The 17,928-nt window shown below is 60.2% G+C and overlaps 2 long non-coding RNA genes across 2 annotated transcripts in view; both read right to left on the bottom strand.

Annotated features, from left to right (window-relative positions):
• The window catches only part of LOC147598245 (uncharacterized), a 113,274-nt gene that overhangs the window by 1,639 nt on the left and 93,707 nt on the right, over positions 1–17,928 (bottom strand). Inside the window, exons 2-7 of the long non-coding RNA XR_015260754.1 lie at positions 15,953–16,237; positions 12,716–12,803; positions 5,629–5,721; positions 2,606–2,734; positions 1,584–1,689; positions 14–232 (exon numbers count right to left, since the gene is read on the bottom strand). This is a non-coding gene — a long non-coding RNA (uncharacterized LOC147598245). The remainder of the gene's footprint in view (positions 1–13; positions 233–1,583; positions 1,690–2,605; positions 2,735–5,628; positions 5,722–12,715; positions 12,804–15,952; positions 16,238–17,928) is intronic.
• On the bottom strand, positions 8,307–12,364 carry LOC147598246 (uncharacterized). The gene is made up of 2 exons (XR_015260755.1): positions 12,315–12,364; positions 8,307–8,942 (listed from the first exon to the last, which is right to left on the bottom strand). It is a non-coding gene; the product is annotated as an uncharacterized LOC147598246 (long non-coding RNA).

A 17,928-nucleotide genomic window follows, 5' to 3' on the forward strand; every position in this document is an offset into this window, starting at 1 on the left:
GGCGGGCACACACCTGAGGTTTGCATCCTGATGGCTCCACAGCCTAAATACTGACGGAGCTTCCAGTTAATCAGTTTTGTGATGCCAACAGATCCAGTGTGTTGGTGCTGATGGGCCAAAACTCAGGGGTGTTTCTTCACGTCCTCATCCTCCAGAGCCTCCTCCCCACCCTTCGGCGACACCGTGCTCTCGGCAGGAAGCCACGGGCAGGGGACAGGCAGGACAGAGGGACCTGATCGGGGAAAAAGATCTTTGTTTTTCTCAACTTAGTCTTCACTGGACCAATAAATCCTTCTACAAGATGTGACTCTGCGTCCGCTCAGCCCCGATGGGCAGAGACTAAAATGGCCCACACTTTGCAAAACCTCCCGGGAGCTTTTGCCAGGAAGGGGTGAGCCGGCGTGGCACAGCGAGGCGCTGCCGGGGGGCCGGCCCCCCGCCCAGCCCCGAGCCCCCAGCACATCCCGTGGCCGCACGGGCGATGCCGGGCTGCAGCAAGCCGGCTCGGCTGATCCCTGCAGTTCGAGCAATGATTTACCCCTCTGAACCCACCCGGCTGTAAATCCTGGCACAGACGAGTCCCAAACATTAGTTACAGGCAACGCAGTTTGTGTCATCTCAGCATTAGCATTTACACTCTTATTAATTAATACTTGTTAAACTCAGACTAAAAATAAAGCGCTCAGCTCCCCGTCTCAGCTAACGCCTCTTTGCCCTCGCCCGGCAGCACGGCTGGGCTGTGGCAGGCTCAGCACACGGCTGCTCCCTTCTCCGTAGCCAGAAAGGGTGTGTGAGGGGGAAGAAAAGGGTGGGCTATGTTGAAGCAGGAATCCTGCTAAAGCAAAATTCACCCCTTTCTGCACAGCTTTAGTGGGACAAACCGGGTGTCTCAGCCATTGCTGAGGGCGTGAGGCTCGCTCTCGCCTCCGCTCCCGTCTGGGACGAGCCGTGGGACAACAGGGACGGCAGCGCACGCAGGGTCTAGCCTTTCTTTTCCGTTCCAGCTTCTGAACATGTTTTTCTTTTGCTGTTTTATTTTCTCCCTGGGCTGGGCCGGGCCGGCGCAGTTGTACTTCCCATTCGGAGCTGATTTCATTTCCCAGGCGGGACAGCCCGGCAGGGCTGGTGTCCAGGAAGGACGTGGTTAAACGCGGTGGGTGCAGGTGGGCTTTTGTGTTGCACACAGGCAGGCGATGCCACCGCTGCCTTCGATTCAATCCGAAGGGCAGCAGCTGCCGAAAAAGTCCCTTTTCCCTCCCCGGAGCCGCTGCTGCCCATCGGTGTCCCTTTGGGTACAAAGCCGGTGGCTGCACCTCTGGGTCAGTGCTGCTGCTGGGGGGCTGCAGAGGAGAGAAGGGCCTGAAACGGGGGTCAAAAAGGGTTTTGGGGAACCCCAGGGGTGAAACCGGCTGGGTTTGGGCACGGACGATGGTGCTCCCCGCCACACTCCAGCCGAACGTCAAACCCACCAGGCTCCCCGCTTCCTCCCTTCCCAATCGCCCGAGCTCTCGGCTCCCCTCAGACCTCAGCTCAGCGAAGAAGCAAAGTCCCGGCGCAGGCTGCTTCCCATATAGATCCCATACGTTGCACAGGGATGTACAGCACAAAGGGCCGGGGTGCACGGGCGATGTGGTGCCGGCTGGATGAGACTGCAGCTCCCCAGTGCTACTGCTGGAGAAGGCAGTCGGTCTGCAAGATTTAATAATATTATAAATAATAATAATAATAAATAATAACAATAAGTAATTAGTTAACCTTTATAATGAAAACCCAAAGCCTGCAAATTTACATGACTCTGGGAAGCCCTGGCTTACCCGTCTGCATGAATTCAGCCACCAAATCTTGCAAGACTTGGCCATGACCTTGGCTCCCAGCTTGGGTGTTCTTCCCAGAGCCCCTCAGCTTCCATTCTCTTGGAAAGCCCAAGCTCCACCGGAGCAAAGCCAAAGGCCAGGATCCCACCCTCCTTGCTGTGCCGGGGCAGCCTGGCGTGGAGTCAGGGGGCAGAGGGGCAGCCGGGGTCATGGGAGGGAGAAGCCCAAGCCGGGGTCTCCTCCGTGCCGAGGTCAGGTGCCGGAGCCGGCAGCGCGTGGCGATGCAGCGTGGCTCACACGCATCGGGAGTGAATGTTAATGGTGCTGAGCTCCTGGGAGAAAATGATTTCTCCATCCAAAGCAGGGAGCAGAGGAAGGGGAGGGGGAGGAAGGGAAAATAACTCCACAGATTAATTCTGCTGATAAGAAGTAAAATCGGGCATCGCCAAACCAACCCCAGCATGAGCCGCTTCGGCACGGCAGCTCAGCCTGAGCTTTGCTCCCACTTGTTCCCCCGAAAGCCCCCAGATGTGTCAAACCAGCAGCCCCCTGCACGGGTCAATGTGCTGCCTGTGGGGCAGGATCGGGCCCCCGGGACGGAGGGGCCGGGCTGAACCTGCTGTGAGCATCACGGCTGGGAGAGGGTTGAACTTCATCTCCGGTGCCTTCGCTTCACCTGGCTTCACCTGCCCAGAGGGCAAGTCAGAGCACCCAGTGCCAAAGGTTAAAAAAATGAAATGTCGAGGGCTTTTTATTTATTTATTTATTATTTATTTATTTATATTAACTACCTGGGTTTTGAGCCTTTAAAGATTTACTTTTCCGCCCCGCACTCTCCGGTGAGGATGGCTCTGAACGTCCTCCTGGTCTGAAAGGAAGGCAGAGACGCGGCAGCGATCACAGGACTCCAGGAGCTGCTGCTTTAAAAAGAAAACCAGCTTGGCAAAGAAAATAAGGTAAGAGTTTGGGAGTGAGCCGTGCCGTGAGCCGCTGCAGCATCCGACCCCTCAGCCGGCTGCTCCCTCCTGCTCCGCTCCTGCCAGAGCTGGAAAACCTCCGGCAGAGCCCGGAAAGTCCCGTGGGAGGGACACGGCTCCAGCATTCCCAGGGCGGCTCCGGGGACACGAGGGGATTTTCCTTGGCCTGGCCAGCCATGGGCACGTGGGATGGGGGCGAGGAGGGCGCAGCTCTGTGCCGGGGGGACACGGCGAAGCCTCGAGGGTCCGCGCTGGGGCTGGGGCTGCAGCAAGCCCAGGGTGGGCACCCATGGGTGGGACCCCCCAACACACGCCCCGCTGTGCTGCACCCCACCTCCCGCACCCCTCGCTGTGCTGCCAGCCGTCCCTTCTCCCTGGCTGGGATTCCGTTTTGAGCTCGGGCTGCCTTCCTCCCTCCCTCCTCCCTCGCTCGCCGCTGCCAAGTCCGCAGGTTCCCACTGTGACCTTGAGCTGGTTCCTGGAGCCGGTTGTGGTTTCTTAAAGGAGACGTGGGGGCTCCCAACACCCCCTCTCCTGCTCCTCCAAACCCTGGCCCAGCCACGCACCAGGACCCCCCAGGGATGCGGGTAACTGGGAGCGAGGGCAGGGGGGCCCCTGAGGGCACAAAAATTGGGAGATGGTGGAAGTTGCCAATTCTGCGGCCGCAGAGGCACAGCCGCGCTCATCACCAACTGCTGCCTTTTCTCCAGGACCAAACAGCCCCTGGAAGGGGGTTCCTGGCCCCCAGACCCACTGCTGTGTGAGGGGAGGGGTGGGCAAAGCCCTCGCTCGCGCCTGGTACCCAGCGCCGGTGGCAGGGCGGTGGGGGGCCGGTGAGGTGCACCAAGGTGGGTTGGTGGCCCTCTCTGGCTGTATGGTGGCCCTCGAAGCCCCACAGCCTCCAGCAGTGGCTGGGAGAGCTTGAAAGGGCAGGCAATACTGTCTGCTCCCAGCTCCTCCGCAGAGCCAGCCCTCCCAGGAAAACCCTTTGGGTTAAATCCCGAGGGAATCAGCTCTTGAGCTGAGACAGAGAAGCCAAAAAGCATTTCAAAGTGCAAACAGCTCCAGCGTGGACACGCACATGGAGACCCCAGTGTGGCCACGCACATGGAGACCCTGCTGCCGGGTGGCGGAGGTGCCCGAGCACGGAGGTTTTAAGCCGCGGTTTGGCCAAGCCGGACAGGCTGAGGTTTCAGCCCTGCTTGGCCAGCCCAGGCCACACTAAAAGCTCCATCAGCTGGAGAGGACCCCAATCAATAAGTGCCTTCAAGGCAAGTAATAAAACTTTGAAATTATGCAGGCAGCACTTGGCGCTGCGCAGCGAAGGCAGTGTTTAATTCATGGGGATGCTCTCGGGGAGCCAGGGAGTGGGGTCTTAAATTAGGGAGAAAGGACGAAGGGCCGTGCTGCTGCCCTCTGTACCGGGCGTACGGTGCTGGGATGGGCTTGGAAGACGCTGTGGGGACAAACCCACTGCTGAGGCTTCATCACTGCAGCCCCCAAGTGCAGCATCTCATCCACAACCCACCAGAGGGATCCAGAGGTGTCCCAGTCTCCACCCTTGTCTGAGCATCTCTCGACCACAGAGCCCCGCAGATCAGCCTGGGGACCCTAAAACCAAGTGCTACCCCATGAACTGGCAACCAGTAACACCTTCTGCCCCAGACACGGACCCATGGTGGCCTGTAACGGTGTGGGAGGGAGCAGGAGGGGCTGTTCTCAGCCCCGTCTATTATAGACACATACGGGGGAAACTGAGGCACGGTGGGGATACAGAAGTGGAAGGGATAAAGGGAGAAACTCAGTAGGGCTTGTGCCCTGCAGCAGCTCAGGGGATGAAAACCCAGAGATTTCCCTCTGTCACTACAGAAATAAGGCTCATACCATACCTGGACCACACAAAGGCACCAATGGGCCACCAAAAGTCACACCTTGGTGGCCACGGTCATCCTCAGGAGCCACTGATCCCTCCAAGGAGAGGTGAAACCACTCCTCTGCCACCTTCACCTGTGCTGCGGGCACCAACGCTCTGCACAAGGAGCCGGGTCTGGCCCGCAGGCGACCGGGACCGGAGCGCTCGGGGCTGCTGAGGCTTCACGGGAGGCTCAGCCACTGCCCCAGCCAGGGGACACAGCCCAGCACCGCGCTGGGAGGAGGAGGAGGAGGGATGGAGCGGGAGGAGGCCGGAGAGAAGGAAGAAAAGGAGAAAAATGTGTTTTCCTGCTGCCCCAGCGGTGTGGCGATTGATCGGGCGCAGGCTGGTGTGGAGTGGTGCTGAGAGCCTCATTCCCCACCGCCGGCTCACAATTATTGGAAAAAAACTGGCGCTGCTGCTGCAGTGAAATTAGTTATTGATCTCTTGTCTGGGTGACAAGCGCAGCGCTCGGCTGCGGGGATGCTCTCCCCGCCGGCCAGCCCCGCAGCCTCCTCCGCTCGCCCCGCCGGGGCTCAGCGTCCCCGGGGTTGTCCCACGGGTGACGAGGAGGTGGCCGGAGGTCTTGGTGCTCACCCCGGCTCCAAAGCTGCTCCCCAAGAAGCTTTTGCCCACCCTCCTGCACACAATGAAGGCATCAGCGGGAGAAAAAGGGCTCTGCCCCATGCAGGATGGGACCCCCCACGTGCTGACAGCTCCCCCGCTTTCGCCCTTTGCAAAGCTTTGCCCCCCACCTGCAGCCATTGCCCACCTCTGCCACGACTCCCAGCTCCCAGGGATTGGGGTCAGGGTGTCCTGGGGCCTTTTCCACCTCTCGATAACCTGGCCATCTCAGAGGGAGATAAGGCAGCGGGAAATCAGGCAGCCAGAGAGCTTTTGTAGCCCGGAGAGGCTCTGCACCTACCTGCTGCAGCCGGCCGGAGAGCCTGGACCAGCGTCGGCGACGACGGGGACACGAAGGGAGACGCGAGACTGGGGCAAATGGTTTCCACCCATCCTAGGGACAATTTCACCATTTCAACAAACAAACAAAGAAAAAAAAAGGGTATTTATTTTCTTGTTGTAATTCCCAGTGAGGCAGGAACAACACGGGACATCCCAAAGGATGCCGTTTTCCTCCCAACGTGGTCCCCAGAGAAACGCCTCACTCCAGGGCGCAGCGGGGTTTGGTTTCCAGCGGGTCCGTTTTGAGTCTCACCTTTGCCTTGAGTTAATCCAGGAGTTTCTTTTGCGCAGAGCAAGGGTGGCACTAGCAGGGACAGCGGTTTGGGGCCGGCACTGGGGTCTCCTGGGTCCCACTGCAGTTGTTTGACTGTTCAAAGGGATTTTTCCCACCAACTTTTTGTCCCAGAAACTCCCTGAAGTGATCCCTCCCCGGGGTGCAATTAAAGTGGCTTTTGGGATGTAAAGGAAAAGCCAGGTGATGGGTTCCCAGGGGGTCATCTGTCTTCGCAAAACCCGCAAGCTTTTTGCTTGGGCTTCTTCTGTGGGGTCCCTGCCACGGGGACAATGCCAGTGCCCCTCTGCCTGTGCGGTCCCATGGGTGCAGGGTGCAGCTTGGGGTGTCTGCGGCGGGGGGCACGAGCTGGTGGCACTGCCCATGGCAGGTGGTGCTGGTGGCGGGGTACAGGAGGGGACACAGTGGGGACAGGATGGACCAGGATCTGTCCCGCCAGCAGCTCCTAGGGACGGCCAAAAAGTGCCAGGCAAGGGGGACAGCGGCCAGAGGCCACCAAGGTGGCTCATGGGGTCCTGCAGCAAGGGGCACAGGCAGCTGTCACCTCCTGCCTCCCCCTCAGCACCCCAGGCAGCGCAGGACCCTGTCGCCATGGGTGTCCCCAGGGAGGCTGGGGGGTCTCGGCCCCTTCCCAGCCCTGGACAAAGGCCTGGGAACAAAAGCCTGTGGGATGGGGAGGCATCTCCCGCCGGGGGTATTTGTTTAGCCCGGGGGGAGGTGGAAGGGGGAGAGGAAACTGCATTTCAAAGTGTTTCACCCTTTGTGAACCCTTCAAAGCCCCCCCAGTGCCCCTCGCCTGGCTCCAGTTACAGGGGGGTCCCCACACTCCCCTGAGAGAGGGCACTGGGTCCCCTCCGGCCAGCTCAACCCTTCCCTGAGGGTCTCCAGGAAGGAAAAAAAGAGAGAAGACAGGGAAGGAAAGAAAGGCCAGTCCAGCCAGGAGGAGGGAGCGGATCCTGCGGGAGCGTTGCCCCGGCTCAGCCCCTCTCTGGGTGGGGAAGCCGAGGATGCCCCAGCTCCAGGGACCCACTGCTGGGCTGAGAGTGAGCTGGGAATTTGTGTGTTTCTCCCCATTTCTCTCCATTCTCACAACTACACTAGGGTTTGAGGTTTTTGGTTTTTTTTTTGGGGGGGGGGAGGGTATTATCCTGGGGCTGGACCAAAACCAGTGCCTGGCTCCTTCCCAACCTGCCAGCACATGGAGCAGAGCCGTGGGCACGCAGGTCCCCTCGGAGGCAGCCTGGGAGGCTGGAGGTTGGCAGAAGCCAACTGGGCAAAGCTCATCCCATGCAGACCGGCCCAGGCTGCCCCAGCACGGTGCCACCAACGCCGGGAGGGCTCTGGCTGCCTGCAGTCGTCCCCAGGCTGCTTTTGCAGGTTCCCTCGCCACATCCATCGCCCAAAGCTGGGCACAGACAAACCCCCGGTGCCTCCAGCCCCGGCTGCGACACCGGCCTGTGCCACAGGGACTGCTGGATACACGGGGTCTCCTGGGGCTGTTTTGGTGTTTCACCACCCTAAAAGAACCCATTTTCCCCCCAGCCAGGCAGGGCAGCACAGCAGAAACAGCCACTGGTGTCTACTCACGAGAAGCAGCTTCCCAGTTTGCAACTGGGCACTCTCCCAGTGAGCTACCCTCACCCCGTCACCGGCACGGGAAGGCACTGTGCGAGCCAGCCGGCGCAGCCCCAAACCCTGCAAACCCCTGCGAAGCTGGGATGTGGATCCTAACCGCTCCTGCCAGTCCCAGAGCTCCGCGTCCCGCAGGCGCTGCGCAGCGATGAGGGGGGACAAAGGCGCAGGCGACGGGGCTGACCCCCTCCGCCGGCTCTCCTGCCTCCCCGCTTCCCTCCGGCACGCCGGCGGAAGCCGAGCCCGCGTTGACGGCAGCGGCTGGGCAGATGGAAAGACCAAATGATGGCTTTGCAGGGGGCCTGGGATTTGTTTGAGCCATTGCTGTCTCAGTGAGTGACTTCGAATAACGGATACACTTGAGAAAATCGCCATCTGCTCCCGGACAACTCACAACCGGAGGAAAAGGTGAAATAAATTCAGCGACTGTATTATCCGCCCGGTCCCGGCTCTGACAGCAGGGTCAGGCTTTGTGCAGCATCCTGAAAGCGATTTGAGAATGAGAGGATGGTTTGGGATGTGGAAAGCGGGAAGAGGGCGGAAGAGGCGAGGCCCGGGGACACTGCGCCCGCAGCAGGGCTCTCTTGGCATCCTGGCTTTGGTGAGTTTGGCAGGAGGATGAGATCTCACCAGATCCATTATTCTTTTTCCATCTCTGAATTTCGAGTGCCTCCTGCTTCCAGCTGGGCTGGAAATACCACAAAACCAGATGCTACAATGCAGCACTTTAGTACTTCGAAACCAGGAAGAAAACAGACATGAAAAATAAATGCCGGGGTTTGCAGCGCTGGCCCCACCGGCCGGGCTGGGGCGAGTCCTGAGGGCGGCTGGAAAAGCCCTCGCACCCACAGACCGGCCCTCGGCATGCTCAGCAGCTCCAAAAATCAAACCCCTCACCCCCAGCAAAGCAAATCCATCTCAGGAGGGGCTGAAAGTGCCCCCTGCTTCTCTGCTTGGCCACGTCTGTGAGCCCAGAAACCCCACACGGCTCAGGCGGCTGATTTTTACACACTTGCAATTAGGAGGGGAGATAAATCCTGTCCCCAAAGTTAGGGCACCGTGCGGCAGTCCCTGGCTGGAGGGGCCCCTGGTGCCTCCAAGGGGACTTTGCTGGGGGAGAGAAAGCCTCGGCGCTGGCTCTTGCACAGGTGGGAGAAGCTAGGGAGGAGCTGAGCTGGATGTGGCCATTTTCAGCGGCCTTTTGCTCCCGGCAAGCCCAAAGTGAGAGCACAGAGGTGCCCGACACCATCGCTGCCCTGCTCTCCTCCCGCACCGAAGGCAGCCTGTTGCACCGGGACAGGTGACAATGGGGTTCCCTCATCCATCTTTTCCAGCTTGTTGGACTTTACCTGGAAATGAGGGTGTTTAGCACCTGTGGAACACCACCCAAGCTGGCACCACCGGCTACCGCCTCGGCCAACACAGCAACCTCATCCCACCCCAGCCCTCCCCGCTGGGGACGCAGCCCCCAGTTCAGCCAGTCCAGCTCCCACCCAGCTGACTCCTCTCCCCAGGGAGACGCTGGCAGTGCCTGCGCACCCAGGACACCGCGCCGGGCCTCGGCACGCTGCTGTGGCCCCACGGAGATGAGACAGGGCCAAACCCTCCCCGAGGGGCTGCACCGCTGACGTGGATGCACTGGTGTGCCCAGCGCTGACCAGGGCGTCACGGGGAGCGCCCAGCTGGGTGACGCTGCTGGGGGACTCCGTATGTGGGGCTGGGGGCCACGCACAGGTGCCACCCACCGGCACAGCATCCCTGAGGAAGGCGCCGCTGGCCATGAGCGGGCAGGATGCTCCAGCACGCGCCTCGCCGTGGCACGGTCACAGCACTGCCGTCCCCTCTGCGGCCAGTCCCCTCCTCCTGGGTCCTCAGCGGGACCCCAATCTCCCTCACGCCAAGTGGCACGGGCAGCTCCCACCGGGCACGGCGAGGGAAAGCGAGTGCTTGGAGAGGAAGAGGAGGATGAGGACGGGGAGGCAGGCAGGTGGGCTGGCAGGGCACACCACGCCGCCGAGCCGAAGCGAGCGGGAGCGGGAAGGCGAGGCTGAGCGAGCGATGGAGAGGGAGCAGAAATCTGTTGCCCAGGATGTGTGTGCTTCGCTGTCAGCCGGCTCTGATTAACGGGCTGCCTTCCAGCTCCGCGCCGGCTGCCTTCCTGGCAGGAGCCGAGCCCCCCGGCTTCCTGCCGTAGGAGCGGCTCGCTGAAAGGTTACATTTGCACAATGCGCCGCTGGAAAAGCGGTGCCAGAGGTTGCAGGCGGGGGAAGACGGGGCGAGCGGGCAGAGCAGGCAGCTTCACTCAGCTCTGCTCTGCCTGTGTAATGGAAAAAACCCTCTGGGGGACGCGCAGGAAAATATCAAGTTACGCTCGCCCAGCACAGCAGAGCTGGGCCCGGCCGGCGATGGACGGAGGGAACGAGAGGGAGCGATGGGGTGACAGCGGCGTGCACGCCCAGACCCTCAGCGCTGCTCTGGATCAGCCCCACCGTGGGGAAAAATAGGGCTCTGCCCGCACACCCCCATCACCGGTGCTGCAAACCCCTCCTTCGCCATGCCAGGCTCCCCGGGAAGGTTCTGCACTTGCCGTACTCAGGATCCCACGTCTCCGCTGCTTGGTGGGGAAAACTGAGGCTGTCGAGGGGAAATTTCCAAATCTGGCGAGGAAGAATTTCCTTCGATGGAGCTTCAGTCCACACTGCTGCGATTTATGGGCTTGGCACAGCCACGACTGCATCCACACACACACACACACATCTCATCCCCAGTTTTCCCAGCCTCACTACCCCATAACTTTGGTCTGGGAATATTATTTTGGTGTCCGGGAAGTCCAGTTCCTCATGGGATCACTGAGCCCACCATAGCTGCTCTCTGCCCCACAGCATCCCCTAAAAACCTCTCACCTCCTCCATCATCCTTCTTGCACCAAAGCAGTCTCCTGAGTGGCTCAGCACCCTCCAGGGCAAAGCCCTTCGTTGCTCCCTGCACATGACCCTTCTTTTCACCTCATTTTTTTTTATTGCATCTCAACCTGGTCACCTTTGTGCCCCCCAGCTGCAGAGAAGGGGTCAGGGCAGCACCCACCCTCACGCCGGGATGCTGGAGCCAGCTCGCTCTGCCTTGCAAGAGTCAACACCTTCCTTTTTGTCTTTGGTTTCCTTGGTTTCAAGGTTTTTCTTCCTCAATGAGCCCATAATTAAAAAAAAAAAAAAATAGGGAGGATACTCAGATTCGGGGCGCTCATAGGGGGACCGCAGCTGCGCCCGCAGGCTCTCCCTTGCCGGGCGCGGGACCCAGTGCTCCTGGTTTTGCCCCAAAACTCTTATCTTTGCACCCTCCAGTTCTGGAGCTGGTCAGACTCCAAACCCCACCACATCCCCCACTCATCATCGCCCAGCCCCAGTCCCCAGCACGCTGGGGTGCCAGTCCTCCCCCTCCACCGTCCCTGGCTTCCCCCTGTGTCTGTTTTCATTGGGATTTGGAGATAAGCTTCCCAATAAAGGCCCTGTTTTCAACCACTTGGCCTTATCAGCCAGCATCCAACAGCGTTCACCATCCACCCAGCGGGGCCTGGAAGATGCTCTGAGAGAAAAAGAGGACCCCAAATCTCCAGGTTTCTCTTTTTCCAAGATGCAAGCCAGCCCCGCAGCCTGCGGCGAGGCTCTGGAGGGCACCCGTGGCTTCGGGACATTATTCCTACCGTTAACGGCCCCTGCCTGGGGACAGCAGCGTTAATGCACCCATGTGCATGAACACAACCCAAGGACCAGCTCGGCACACCTGGATTTTATTCCCTGTTCTGCTGCTGGCCTGGGGATGACCTTCGGCAAGTTGTTTCCCTTCCCTGTGCTTGCGTTTCCTCTTGGGCTCTCGCTATCAGCTCTCTTCACTCCCAGAGACGCTCTGCCTACCCCCAGCGCGCGGAGACTCCATCTGCTTTTGCATCACCCCCTCCCACCAAAAGGTGCGCAAACGGCAGCAGCTCCGAGCACCAGCGGGTCCTGCATCCTCTGAGCACCCGCCAGAGCCCCCCCGCCGCCGCGCCCCCTCCCCGCCGGGCCGTCCCACGGCTCGTTTTTATGGCGTGTGCGCAAAGCCCTGAATATACGAACCAGCTGCCGGCGCCTTCCAGCCCCCAAGCTGCTGCCGGGAAATCCAGCTCCCCGCCCGAGCCTCGGGAGACAGTCTCACTCTCTTCCTCCAAGTCTTGGGGACCGTGGTGGGGGGAGAGTCCTCCAAGGAGAAGGATGGAGGAGTAGCACCAACGATGGCAGCAGAGTTGCCCCCCCAAAACACCCATCCAGTAGCTTGGAGGCAGCAAATCAACCAGAATGCCCCAGAAAAGCCCTACTACTGTCACCCAAAGAGCCCCCACCGTCCCCATTAGGGTTCAGCCCCGTTAGAGACCCGGTACTGGCTGTGGAGGAGCGCATCTACCTGGGTGGCATGGAGAGGAACACAAGTAGCAGCCGTTCCAACCCCTCACCGGCAGGATTTCGGTGTACGGGAGGCAGACGTTACCCTGGGATACAGGCAGGGAAGGCAGGAGGTGATGCACCAGCTGCTGGACCCAGCGTCCTGCTCACACCCCAACCTCAACGAGCGCCCTCCCTGCACACACTGGAAGGTGCTGTGGGGCTGGCTGGGAGGGGGGTGTGGGGGGCATGCACCGCTCCCCGTCCTGAGTGAGGAGGGTGGTGGTGCAGCCTGGCAGCACCCACCTCCCCAGTAAATCCAGCACTGGGAGCGTCACAGAAACCTGGGACTGGGGATGACGGAGGCAAACTTGTCCCGTGTTCAGTGCCTCCAGGGCAGAGCAGATGTTTTGAAGAGTCTGGCTCCCAAAAACCTCCGCTGCCAGCCCTGTTGGCAGAGCACGGAAAGAATCCCAACACCAAAGCACAGCCAAGACACCCAACGCTTTGGGGAGTCAGACCTGGCCGCAGCGCTCAGCATCTACAGATATGGACAGGATGGTGGCTTTTGGGGACAAGTGTGTCACATCAGGAGCTGCTGGGTCCTCTGGTCTCCATCCCACACTAGCTGTCTCTCTTGAGCCAAAGCCTGTCTCTAGGATGAGGTTGTTTCCTACCCTTTTCCCAAACAAGGTCCCCAACCATACCGAAAATCCTTGAATCCACCGAGACCTTGCTTGTGGACAGCAGAGCTCCGCCTGATTGCATGGGGTTGGCTTTCTTCCTCCCTTCCAGCTGTTAAATTGCATTATAGACAGTTAAAAATACATCGCATACTTTCCTAATGTGACTTTTCCGTGGTAAGCAAGCAGCACGGCCACGACCGAGATGCTGGAGGTCGCGGGGAGAGCTGCTCGCTTGTGCCCAGGGACAGCCAAGCTCTGCCCGCTTGCCAACGCCTGGCCCTAAATTTGGGTCCCACAGAGGGGACTCGCGTGGCCCCAAAGCAGCTTCAGCCTCAGCAGACTGACCCAACAGACTCACTGGCTCTTGCCTCCATTTCCTCGCTTGTAAAAGCATTTACGGTTCGTCCTTTGTGGTGAGATCTCACACTAACCAAAACTTGGCATTCTTTGTTGGCTTTACAGAAAAAGGGTCTCTCGCACAGGGATCAGAGGTTAATAGAGTGCAGGGTTGAGCTAGAAATGATCTGTTAATAGCATCACAGCAGAAAAGTCTAACTCCGGAGCGTGACTAGAAGTGGTTGCACGGTATCCCATTGAAATGCTAGCGGGACACGGCCGGGCTGGAGCCCGCAGCGGGCACGGGGCAGTGCCGGGGCGGCTGAGCTCAGCTGGAGGCAGTGGCGTTGCTGCAAGCCACGCGTGAGCTCACATGAATCTCCCTGTCTAGCAGCACGGCAAGCTCCGCTGAGGTCTGGGATGACTGGGTGGGTGGAAAAACCATCTCCTTTTGGTTTGCTACAGCGCTGGAAGGAGCAACCAACATCCCCAAGGATGGGTTCCGCCACGGCCGGGAGACATGGGTGGTTGGGGAAGGCACGAGGAGAGCAAAGCTGATCTCCCCTTGGCTGCCGGTGCTGGGAAGGTGGGTGCCTCAGCCCCCTTCACCCCACCCAGGCTGCATCTGACCCTGACAGACCCCTCCTCACCCTCTCGCAGGACCGATGCCGCAGCCCCAGCGCCAGCTTGGGCGGCAGCGAGGAGCCCAGCGCCCCGAAGCAGCAAGGCACCCTGGACCCCCAGTGAGGGGCTGGGATGGGGAGGAGAGCCTGCGAGAGGGCGAGGAAGGAGTTAAATCCCCAGCACTGCCAGCTCTCCCCCCCCTCTCCTGCTTCTCTGCTAACTTTGGGAGGAAGGGAATAGCAGAAAGGTAAGAGTGGAGGAAGGAGAGAGGAGACAGATGAGAGAAGGAGCGAGGGAGAGGGGGAGCGGGAGAGGAACAGACGGTGGAGAGGGAGAGCGTGGGGGGGAAGATGCTGACGCTTCTCCTCCATCTCTGCGAGAGGTAGATAGAGGGGAGCAAAGAGGGGGGAAAAATAAAAAAAAAAAAAAAAAAAAGAAGGCAAAGACCAAGGGAACATGGGAGAAGGAGAAGGAAGGAGCCGGAGCGAGGGAGCATGTGTGAAAGTCACAGTGAGAGAAGGGGCCTCTTTGATTCCCCGTGCCTCATACCAGACAGTGTCTAGACTGCAGCAATTATTGTCAGCTCAGAACACCCAGGCATTGCCATTTCAGCTGAAAGGGAGCTTAACAAAGAGCGAGGAAGAAAAAAAAAAAAAATACTCTGCCGGCAGAGAGCCGGGCTCCCTCCAGCACAAGGGGCTCTTCGGAGGGTCCTCCATCACCCCAGCTCCGGCCCGGGCGCCCTCGCAGCGGGGGGAGCGGGAGTTTGCTGCGGAGCGAGGTGGCTGTGGGTTGCGAGCGGTTCCCAGCCCGGCGTTGGGGTCCTTGGCTGGTTTTGGGGTCTGGCCGCTGGGCTCAGCTCTCCCTGCAAGCCCAGGTGATGGGGCACGGGGTGCAGGGCTGGGGGGAAAGGGCTCCTGGGGGTGGCCCAAAGGAGGGGCAGCTTCTCCAGCAGGCAAGTTTTGGCTGGGAGCGCCCACAGAGCTGCTCCCCGGGCCAACGGAACGGTCAGACGGACACCTCAGCCTCACTGCGGAGCCCCGGGGATGTGCACGCCTCCTCTGAGCAGCGGGGATGGGATGTGAACCATGGAGCTGGGCACCTTCCTGCTGCTTGGGACCTCAATGCACGCTGCTCTAGCAGCTCTTCAGCTCCCTCGGGTTTAAGGAAATGATAGGAGGTCACTCATGCAAAATCATGGGGAAAAAAATCATCCCACCTCTCTTCTATCCTATCTCCCCACCACCCTTGGACAAGTCACCCTTTCCCCTCTCAGGCTCTTTGCCCTCTGAGGGGCTTTTGTGCTTTTGGATGTCTGGGATGCAGCCAAGCCTCCCAGGAGGGAATTAATGCCCAGAACTGGCCAAGAGTCAGGAATTCCTACCATCCACTGGAAACACTCACCCCATGCCCACCCCAGCTCTCCAGTAAGAGCCAGCTCCGAATACCTCAGAGAGGAAGAGGTCAGGAGTAGAGCTTGTGTGCCCCTGTCTCCACCACACCCTTGGTTTTGGGGGTGGCGATGATCCCATCCCACTGTCCATGGGGCTGCCCAGCAGATGAGCCCCTTTGGGAACATCCCCAACTCCAGGGCTGCATCACCTGTCTTTAAAGTTTGGGTGCAAAGAACAGCATGGCCAAAGGACCTTCTCCGCTGCTGGATGGCTCCAGGGACCGTCCCCATGGAGAGCCACAGCCGGTCTGCTGGGAAAGGTGGCCAATCCCTCCAGATGCTGGAGTGCAGCTTGGGTTTAATTAGAACTTGGAAAGGAGGCACGAGGGAATATCCAGCTGGTTGGATATGTTTTCTTCACTAGTGATCTGGGCTGGCCACAGGGATGCTCCTCAGCTCCAGCTTGCTTAGCTGGGATGGGGTAACATTGCCCTGGGCTCTAAAACACAGCAAAGACCCTTGGGGAGCCCCACTTGGACCCCTCAGAGCAGGCGCACATCTGTCAAAAGGGGTTTCTGTTGAAAACCCAAACAGTTCGGACGCTCTGCCAGTGTCGGATGCAGTTTGAGAGGCACCCAACCCAACGCTAGCTCAGCTGAGCTGTTTGTCCTTGTCCGCTCTCTGCCCCTTTGGTGAACAAGATCAATTTTCTGGCCAGGTCTGGTCATGTCTGCTAAATCAAGGGCTTCTCCCTTGGGTACATGGCACTGATGTTGCTGTGTGGATAAAATCAGCCCCATTCAAGATCTGATCGCTGTTGTAGACCAGAGGAGATGACAGCAAAAGTCCCACAAAGGACCAGGATGGCAAAACCTGCCCAGGAGGGACTTGTCCCCTCTGTTTACCTTGGCTGGCCATGGTGTGTCTACAGAGATGATGCCATTTCCCAGCACAAAGTTCCCTGGGCGAGGCTCAGCGGAGGAAAGCACTGGCTCTGCCCGCTGCTCACATCTCCCATCACCATCTCGTTGGTTAAGCTACGCTCCCAGCGCCGTGGTGCCGAGCTCCCCCATGTGCTGTTGCAGCCGGCATTGCTTCTCCGTCTCGGGGATGGGGTCTCCAGCTCCCAGTTGCTCCAGCAACGCTTCTGCCATGGAGGATGGACACCGGGTTTCCAACAAGTGTGGGTGCTGCAGTGAAATAAATACCCAGTATGAGCAGTGGTAGGTCTTCAGGTTGTGAGCTTGGGTCAGAAAGTGTTTGACCTTCACAGGGAACTTCCAGCCAGCCTGCCCTGACCCAGGGCTGGACCACAAGAAGCCCAGACCTGCGATGTGACTCATGGGCTTGGGGAAGCAGCTCCACGAAGATTTGCCAGCTGCAGGGCTTCAAAACTGCTGCCCCAGGGCTTCACAGAACAAACTGCCACACAATGCAGCGGGAACGCCGCTGAGGCCTCGCTGCGGTCTTTGATGCCGGACTCCCACTGAAGCGTGGAGAGGCAACGCTGGAAGGAAGACCTTGCCTTCTCCTCCATGATACCTTCAGCGTCTCTCCCTCAGGCAACCTGGCCTGCCTTCCAGAGCAATTTGAGGAGCCCCAGCTCCCCACACAGCCCCTGCAAGACCCAGCCCTGTGGAGGTGCAGGGTCCTGCCAGCAGCCCCCAAAGCTGCCAGCGTGTGCCCACCATCAGACCTCCCCCTCCCTAAGCCCCCGACTTCCCCCTAGATCTCTGAAACAGCCACGGCCCCAAGCAGGGGGGGAGAGGAGGGATCCGGCAAGCCCCAACTGCCGGTGTATGTGCCCTCTTTGTGTGTGCGAGCGGGTGGGTGGAAGGGAAGCCGGCCGCATCCTGCTCCCCTGGCGCGCAGCCCGGGGCGTGCCTCCATGTGCCGGGAGGGGCCAGAGGTGTCGAAGGCGTCGAAGGCACGGGGGGCAGCCTGGGCTCTGCGGCAGGGGCACCACCAGCCAGGCCTGACGCCACTCCGTGTCCTGTCCACGCCACGGCACCACGCGGGGAGGCACACGGGTGGGGGGCAGCCCTGGCACCCCCACCCCACGACCCTCGCCCGCCTTCCCTCCCCTTCTGCAAAGCTGTCTGCAAATGCCAACTGCCTGTTTTCCAGTTCCTCCAGATTTACCCCCCTCTCCTCCTCCCCCTCCTTTCCTTCCTTTCTTCTTCCTGGGTTAAAAATAATCAAGTTTCTGGGAAGCAGCAACTCCTGCTGCGCCTGCCTCCCTGCACCCGCGCCCCGGAGAACAGCTCGGCTCCGGGCTCCGGCCCCTCCTCGCTGCTCTCTCCTTCCTCCTCCCCACCCCCTACGGGGATCTGACTAATATGCTCGGGCTCTGCTTGCCAGCTCAGCTGGAAAGGAATTTAACCATTGCCTGGCCTGGATGGGATGGAGAGGAGAGGCAGGACCTCTCCCCAGCGAGGAGAGATCCTGCCTCCATCACTCGGGAGCCCTGGGTTGGGTCCCTGCGCGGCCACGCTCCCCTGGTTGCTGCCCGGAGGGTGATGGAGGAGGAGGGGGGCACGCTGCCAGCACCCCATGGTGAGCAGTGGTCTCAGCCCCGAGCCCCATGCGGGTGCAAAAACCCTCGTGGGCTCTCCTCGGAGGTGTCCTGCCTTCCAGTAAGTGAAGTGCGGCGCCTCGGGTGCCGTGGAACCCCCGGCCCCACTCGCGGGAGCTTCTCATCCAGCCACGGGTGCTCCCTGGGCGCCCGCACCCCGAGCCTGCAACTCGTCACTGGCCTCAGCGCCAGGGTCCCATGCGATGCTGCTCAGGGGTCACAGTGGGACCAGCAGCTCCGGCCCCACGGCCCGGAGGTCTGTGTGGGGGGAGAGCCCCAGATGTGGGGAGCCACAGCTCAACCCCG

This window comes from Chlamydotis macqueenii, chromosome 20 (assembly GCF_036417535.1).
Source record: "Chlamydotis macqueenii isolate bChlMac1 chromosome 20, bChlMac1.mat, whole genome shotgun sequence".
Taxonomy (NCBI): domain Eukaryota; kingdom Metazoa; phylum Chordata; class Aves; order Otidiformes; family Otididae; genus Chlamydotis; species Chlamydotis macqueenii.